This window comes from Sinocyclocheilus rhinocerous, unplaced genomic scaffold (genome assembly GCF_001515625.1).
Source record: "Sinocyclocheilus rhinocerous isolate Xijiao unplaced genomic scaffold, SAMN03320098_v1.1 scaffold94, whole genome shotgun sequence".
NCBI classification, from domain to species: Eukaryota; Metazoa; Chordata; class Actinopteri; order Cypriniformes; family Cyprinidae; genus Sinocyclocheilus; species Sinocyclocheilus rhinocerous.
Window position 1 is genome coordinate 11,471 of NW_015659396.1, and position 8,868 is coordinate 20,338.

The 8,868-nt window shown below is 35.0% G+C and overlaps 1 protein-coding gene across 1 annotated transcript in view; it reads right to left on the minus strand.

Annotated features, from left to right (window-relative positions):
- Window positions 1-8,868, minus strand: part of LOC107723777 (receptor-type tyrosine-protein phosphatase mu-like) — a gene marked incomplete at its 3' end in the record, with an annotated part of 134,985 nt that overhangs the window by 10,916 nt on the left and 115,201 nt on the right. The gene's annotated exons all lie outside the window — the stretch shown is intronic.

Below are 8,868 nucleotides of genomic sequence, written 5' to 3' on the forward strand. Positions count from 1 at the left end.
TTAACGAAAAAGTACTGAAAATGAAAAATTAGGATGATTAGGATGAGTTTGTTTCTTCATCAGGTTTGTAGAAATGTAGCACTGCATCAGTGTCTCAGCAATGGATGCTCTGCAGTGAATGGGTGCCGTCAGAATGAGAGTCCAAACAGCTGATAAAAACATCACAATAATCCACAAGTAATCCACAGCACTCCAGTCCATCAGTTAACATCTGGAGAAGACAAAAGCTGAAACAAATCCAGCATTAAGACGCTTTTAACTCAAAAATGAGTCTATAATAACGCTTCCTCCAGTGAAAAAGTGTTCTGGTGTGAATCAGGAGAGAAATCTGCACAGATCAAGCAGTGTTTAAACAGCTCTAAACACATATGTGGCTGGATTTTGATGTGAGAGACAACTGGAGATTGGCATGAGAAAGCATTATTATGGATTATGGACTCATAATTTAGTTAAAAACATCTTATTTGTTTCAGCTTTTGTCTTCTCCAGATGTTAACTGATGGACTGGAGTGCTGTGGATTACTTGTGGATTATTGTGATGTTTTTATCAGCTGTTTGGACTCTCATTCTGACGGCACCCATTCACTGCAGAGCATCCATTGCTGAGACACTGATGCAATGCTACATTTCTACAAACCTGATGAAGAAACAAACTCATCCTAATCTTGGATGGACTGAGGATGAGTAGATTTTCAGCACATGTTCTTTTTGGGTGAACTATTGCTTTAAATAATTTCAGAATGTTTTTAATACTGAAGGCTGAAATGAAGTGAACGAGAGCTGATGGACGTCTGAAGGCTCCTTCACATGTGTTTGCTGCCGTTTAAAGAGTGTCATGCAGAAAATAGAGCTTTAAAATCCCTCTATTTGCGTAACTATCAGAGGCCCACAGTGACGGGGACGAGTCCGAGCGGGACGGGAAAATCCTCACACACACACACACACACACACACACACACAGTGAAAATCTGTGAATGCCACCCAAACTTAACGGTGAATGCGAGACAGAGACACGTCATCAGTGTGTTAAACAGCGTCAGTCATGGAGAAAACACCTCAGCAATGACTGAATCAGGACGAGAAAACGTGCCACACACAACCATAAAAACACACACAGGCTCAACACAACTGTAAAAATGACCCTGATCTAACTGGTTAACTTTTTAACTGTTTTTTATATTTCTTATTTTTCCTTATTTATTTCACAAATCAAACAATTTAGTGAAAAAACACAAGTAGAAAAAGCTAATTGTCAGCGGAGTGAGAAAAACTGCACCTGTTATAAAACGTTCTGATGCTTTTGCTGGAAAATGAAACAAAAACTGAGCAAGAAAACACCTTCAGATTTACTGTGAGGAAACAAACATCTCACCCAACCTCCTCAATGCTTCTCAAATACAGTAACAGTGCGTGATGTAAAGCTGAAACCTGCTTCTCAGCTGCGTCTCATGTGTTGAACTGTGAACGTGAGCCGTGAGAGAGCAAACACGAGCACATGAACACACTGTACGGAAGGCTAAATGACGCTCGGCCTCTCTCACCAGCGGCTAATTGAATCATTTCAGCGTGACATTTAGATGGAACTATTAGCGGCTCTTTATCATTACAGCTTGACATTTAAATAATGTTTTCTAAATTATCAGCACATTATCGGCTCCTGTTCATCCTAATGGCTCATTCACATCACCTTTATCATGAAAATAGACGACATGATTGCACGACACCAGACCAGACATGACGAGACAATGAGAGAAGTGTGTGGGTGTGTATATTACATTATAAATGACCATTTGTAGCTATAAAGTATAAAATTATATGTATATGTACACATCCAAACTTACCTTAAATATTTGGGTCTGTATGATTTTTTTAATATTTAAAAAAAAAAAAGTATCTTCTGCTCACCAAGGCTGCATTTATTTGATTAGGCATACAGAAAAACATTAATACTGATATAATATTAATTAAATCAAAATGAGGGAATGAATTAGTACAAAGTGGCCATGATAAAATAAAATTCCTGGCCACAATAAATATATTTTTGTTGGCATGTCATGTGCGGTTTTGTACATCACCCATCTTATTTTCGTTAATAAAAGTTCGCTGTTTAATATAAACAAGTGTGTCACTGTACTATTTTATTGTTGTAAGAATAATAATGAATCCACCCTTTTCAAGCATTGGTCAAGCATCGTAACACAAAATAAAGAATCATAAAGCATCATAGAGCTTCATAACACAACATACAGTAAAGCATTGTTATGCATCATAATGCAACAAAGAATTGTAACGCAACATAAAGCATCATAAACATTGTAATGCAATCTAAAGCTTTGTAACACTTCATAATGCAACAAAGCATTGTAACGCACTGTAACGCAACATAAAGCATCATAATGCACTATCAAACATTGTAACGCAACATAAAGCATCATAAAATATTGTTATGCATCATAAAGCAACATGAAGCATTGTAAAGCAGCATAAAGCATCGTAACACACTATAAAGCATGATAATGCAACAAAGCATCATAAAGCATTGTAATGCAACCTAAAGCTTTGTAACGCACTGTAACGCAACAAAGCATCAAAGTATCGTTATATATCATAAAGCATCATGAAGCATTGTAACGCAGCATAAAGCATCGTAACGCAACAAAGCATTATAATGCATTGTAATGCAACCTAAAACTTTGTAACGCTTCAAAATGCAACAAAGCGTTGTAACGCACTGTAACGCAACATAAAGCATCATTAAGCATCATATTGCAGCATAAAGCATCATAAAGCATTGTAACTCAGCATAAAGCATCGTAACAGCATAAAGCATCGTAACACAACAAAGCATCATAATGCATTGTAATGCAACCTAAAGCTTTGTAACGCTTTATAATGCAACAAAGCGTTGTAACGCACTGTAACACAACATAAAGCATAATAAAGCATCATAATGCAACAAAGCATCACTGAGCATCATAACACAATTATTAATTTAAGTTCTCTATTTAATATAAGCAGGTTTGTCACTGTACTTTCAAGCATTGGTTTTGTTCAAAGAAAAGGAAAGATCCAACCTTAAAGATCAAAGTAAGTGCTACAAATCCTGAAAAAAATCTTGTAAAATGTGCGGTGTAATCTGCAATATCAATGCTGTCACACATTTATTAATGGGTTCATTAATTTCCTCACCATGGCATCACTATTTGGAGTTTGTCAGCTCTGGTCAATGTCTGCTTTCATCGTATAGAAAAGAGTAAATGATGAGTTTTGTTTTCCTGTCGAATCATTCCCAGCTAAAGTCTGCTGAGGTCAGTTGGTCTGATTGGTGTGATTTTACACTCAGATATCGCTTTATCATTTGCATCTCGACTCGCTCTGATCGCACTTGTTACAGTGAGAGTTTTCACACAGTCACTGATAATGTGATCTGCTCTGTCTGAAGGTGATTTCTTCTTCATTCTCTGTCTCGCGTCTCTCTCGATCTCAGTCACTGATGGTCTGATGGATGTAGTGACGGATGCAGCGGATCGCTCCTCACACTAGTTAAGGTAACGCAGCTCTTCTAGCAGGCGGTTTAATGAGATCGGCGGTGCGACCTGTCGAGTTCAATCTGATTTGTTAGACTGACGTGTCGATCTGCTCATGAAGATCAGGAGGTCGAAGGGTCGCGCTTTGATATGAAGGGAAGCGGGTCGTTCCCCGTGAACCCAATCACTAGAGAGATGGTGTTACCGTGGCAACCGAGCGCGGGATCAATGCTCAGTGTTCTGCTGGAGTCTGTGTTTGGGATGGAGATGAGAGAGAGTGTGAGGTATTTAGTGTCTATCCCATCAACCCTTCAGCAGCTGAGAGTCAATGCCAAATCTAATGCTCACTGCCCTCAAAACAACTTCTTACTTATACAACCAACCACTATCAGCCAAGTGTTTTTTTTTCTGAAGGAAATTATAACTTTTATTCATCAAGTACTCATTAAACTGATCAAAAGTGACAGTAAAGACATTTATGTTATTTCACACATGTTTTAATAAAACAAGGGAATTAACTTTTAATGCATGGCCACAAATTTTATTCAAATTAGGAAACAAATTAATAAGTTATGGGAGCAATATATATATATATATATATATATATAACACAAAAGAAAAGAAGAAAAGACTTTAAAAGAAATGCTTAGTTTGTGGTTCATCATAATTTTTAATGAAAACACAGCCACAATAAAACAAACAAAGACAAACTCACTTATATTAAATATAAAATAGGTGCTTTTGCTTTTGCTTTGACTCCAAATCCAGTCATCTTTCCTGACACCATTCACGTGATTTGACTGTATGGAACAGACGCTTTCAGATTAGAATTGTAGCGTCTGTGAACAACTGAAATAAATAGCTTTTATTTCTGTAAAAAAAAGCAAAACAGCTGTTTAACACATAATGCTTTGTAACGCATCATGACGCATCATATAGTATCATGGCACGTCATAACGCATCATAAAGTGTCATAATGTATCATAATGCATAACACATTATAATGCATCATAACGCATCATAACTCATCGTAATGCATCATAAAGCATCAAAACGCATCATGACACATATCGCATAATGCATCATAATCCATAATGCATAATCCGTTAATCATCATAATGCATCATAGCACATCATAATGCATAATGCTTTCAGATTAGAATTGTAGCGTCCTTGAACTAAATAGTTTTTATTTCTATAAATAAGCAAAACAGTGGTATAACGCATTATAATGCATAAATCATCATAATGCATAACGCATCATAAAGTATCATGACGTGTCATAACGCATCAGCGCATCATTAAGCATAATGTATCACAAAGCATCATGACGCATAATGCATCATAAATCATCAAAATGCATCATAAATCATCAAAATGCATCATGACGCATCATAACGCATAATGCATCATAATCCAAAATGCATAATCCATAACGCACCACAACACATCATAAAAGCAATATAATGCATCATAACAGTCATCCATATGAGTCATGTGCTATGTTAAAGCTCTTCTGGACTCTGTGATGCTCTTAGTGAGAAACCGGCCGACATTCACGCTGATTCTCTCTGAAAGTCAAATGAATCGAGAAGATTTGAGGAAGTAAGAGTGAAAGTAAATGCTGACAGAATGAGCTCTCCCGTCTGCTGTGTAACAGGGGTTTTCTCAGTTTGGCTGAAGGTTTGGGTCTAATGAAACATGTTTTCTCTGCGTGATTCATCTGACAGCACATATATTATGACTGACGGATATGGAGAGAGATGAGTTTACAAACAGCCTGCAAAGTGCTGAAGCTGATACATATATAAATAAATTGAAATATAGTATAAAAAATTATCAAATTTATAGTATGAAAAAGTACAAAAATATATATTTTAAAACTAATTTTAAGTATAAAAACCTTAAAATATACTATAAAATATAAATACAGTATAAAACATTATGAAAATTATAGTATTAAAAAAATACAAAAAGTATATTTATAAGTAAAACTATAAGAATGAAAAGCTTAAAATACACTAAAAATATAAATATAAAAAAATAAAAAAATGAATACAGTATAAATCATTTTGAAAGTTATAGTATGGAAAAGTGCAAAAAGTATATTTTGAAAAGAAATTAAAGTCTAAAAAGCTTTAAAATTAGTCTAAAAAGCTTAAAATATACTATAAAACATCATAATATATGTATACACACACACACACTATAGCAGCAGTATTTGTGTGTAATTTCGGAGCAGCTCTCAAAGTTATCAGAGATTGTATTTTGTCCTGTGCACAGGTAGATTTATTCACTAGTTTTAAGTAAAAACAGTCAGGAAAAAAAAGAAATAAGAAAAAGAATAAAAAATTAAAAAAATTAAATTAAAAGAGAAAAAAATCTAATAAAAGAAAATATGAAAGAAAACAGAGTAAGGAAGAAAGAAAAGAATAAATAATAAAAGAAAGTAAGTTTTCATTGATCATAAAATCATTTGTTTGTGTGTGTGAGAGATCAAACCTCGCATCCCATGATGCATCACACCAAGTTTGTCCTCAATGGTTCTCATGTGAGGCGTCAGGTTTGAGGGAACATTAATATGCTGATTAATGTCAAGTAATTTCTGTTTCTCACACAAAGGATCATATCAGAGCGAGAACAGGAACTTCTGTCGTGATGCTTCAGTGGCAGAAGAAAGACAGAAGAGAGTTTGCAGTGTGCCACGGATGTTTCTGTGAAGACGATCATGCAGTTCAGCAGAGAAACATCTGCTCACAGCTGGAGCTTCACATGAGACAGCAGACACAGACTGATGCTGAATAAACACTCTCTTACAGATGCTCACAATCGCTCGCTTCTCTCCCCGTGACAAAAGACTGGAGCGTTCAGTGCGTCTGAACTCCAGCGGCCCGAACGACCTCGTGAACTGAACATCTCTATTCTATCAGACGGACAAACCATCGCTCCGCTCGTGACGACTGGAGAAACATCATCGCACACATATCCAAGTCTAAAAGTTTCTAGTACAGCATAAAACATTAGGAACGTTATAGTATAAATAAATTTCATTTAAAAAAACAAATACAGCAATAAACATTATGAAAGTTATAGTATAAATAAGTATAATAAAAATATATTTATTTATTTATATATATACTGTATACATATATTTATATATATACATACATACACACACACACACACACACACACAGACACACACACACACACACAGACACACACACACACACACAGACACACACACACACACACAGACACACACACACACACACAGACACACACACACACACACAGACACACACACACACACACAGACACACACACACACACACAGACACACACACACACACACAGACACACACACACACACACAGACACACACACACACACACAGACACACACACACACACACAGACACACACACACACACACAGACACACACACACACACACAGACACACACACACACACACAGACACACACACACACACACAGACACACACACACACACACAGACACACACACACACACACACACACACACACACTCACACACACACACACACACTCACACATACACACACGCACGCACGCACACGCACACTCACACACACACACACACACTCACACATATATATATATTAATAATAATTTTAAAACAGTATAAAGTATAAGTATAAAGGATTTGAAATATAGTATAAAACATTATAAAATGTATAGTATGAAAAAGTACAAAAATATATTTTAAAACTAATTTTAAGTATAAAAACCTTAAAATATACTATAAAAATATAAATACAGTATAAAACATTATGAAAATTATGGTATTAAAAAATACAAAAGTATATTTATAAGTAAAACTATAAGAATGAAAAGATTAAAATAAAAAAATATAAAAAATATAAATATAAAAAATTAAAATATAAAACAAAATTAATACAGTATAAAACATTATGAAAGTTATAGTATGGAAAAGTGCAAAAGGCATATTTTTAAAAGCTTCAAATATACTATAAAACATCATAATACACACACACACTATAGCAGCAGTATTTGTGTGTAATTTCGGAGCAGCTCTCAAAGTGATCAGAGATTGTATTTTGTCTTGTGCACAGGTAGATTTATTCACTAGTTTCAAAAAGTTTTAAAAACGGTCAGCGCAGCTTTTATTAAAGCTCTTTGAGAGGAAAAAGCACGCAATCAGAGGGAAGCTTTGCATTCAGACGAACGTCTTTGTGCGGCTGACGAAACAATAACGCACAGAAACGATAAGCCTGCATACCTCCCACAAAATAATTCACTTTCAAGGCTACAACTAATTTTTCTCTGTACATCTGTGTTTCTTTGTCGCTGGACTTCCATTAAGCTCAGCAAAGAGGGAACAAAGACAGGAGAAAAATCCCACGAGTCTGACAGACAAACACTCGTTTCTGCATCCGCCGCTGCGCTGAAACACATTTGTTAAACATGTAAAGCACGACTGATGGCTGTCGGGCCCAAGCTGTCATTAAGGAGCTTAAACAGAGCAGTGCGTCAGGCATTAGGCTAATTAACGGACTAATGAACGGCCTGCTAGTGCAGGTGAACGGCTGATGCGTCCAGACAGAAGATCAGATGCTGATGAAGCTCGTTTTGTGCAAATCAAGCTTTTACACAAAGATGAAGAGATCATTGACATCTAAAATCTAAGATTCTCAGCTCAAACCTTATATTCAAGCGGAGCAGACTGAAATATGATTATGTATTTTTCATGATTGCACTCTTAAAAATAACGCTTCATTATTGGCATCTGTTGGTTCAAGATACTATTAGAGTTTTTATTAATATTTAGTTTTTTATTAATATTTTATTATAGTTTTTGTTAAAATATAAAAATTTTATTTTTATATTTTCCATTTTTGTTTTAATTTTAGTTAAAGTTTTAGTAATTTTGTTGTCTGCTTTTTATTAGTTTTCTTAATAAGTAGTTTTCAACACACATACAGTTTTATTGACGTACTATTGTAGTTTTTCTTAATATTTTGAATTAGTTTTTAATTTTAGATGATATGTTTGCATTTTAATTTCAGTTTACGTTTAATTTTAGTAATGTAATATTGTTTATTTATTGTTAATATTGTTGTTTAGTACATTTTTGTTTTTAGTAATATTTTGTTTTCATTTTAGTTAATGTTTATTTTAACGGCTGTAGAAATCCTACTAATATTATGAGTGCACCTTAGGATTATAAAATAACAAAAATGCAGTTCACGACCCCTCTTAACCCACACACACACACACACACTCTCTCTCTCTATCTCACACACACACACACACACACACACACACACACACACACACA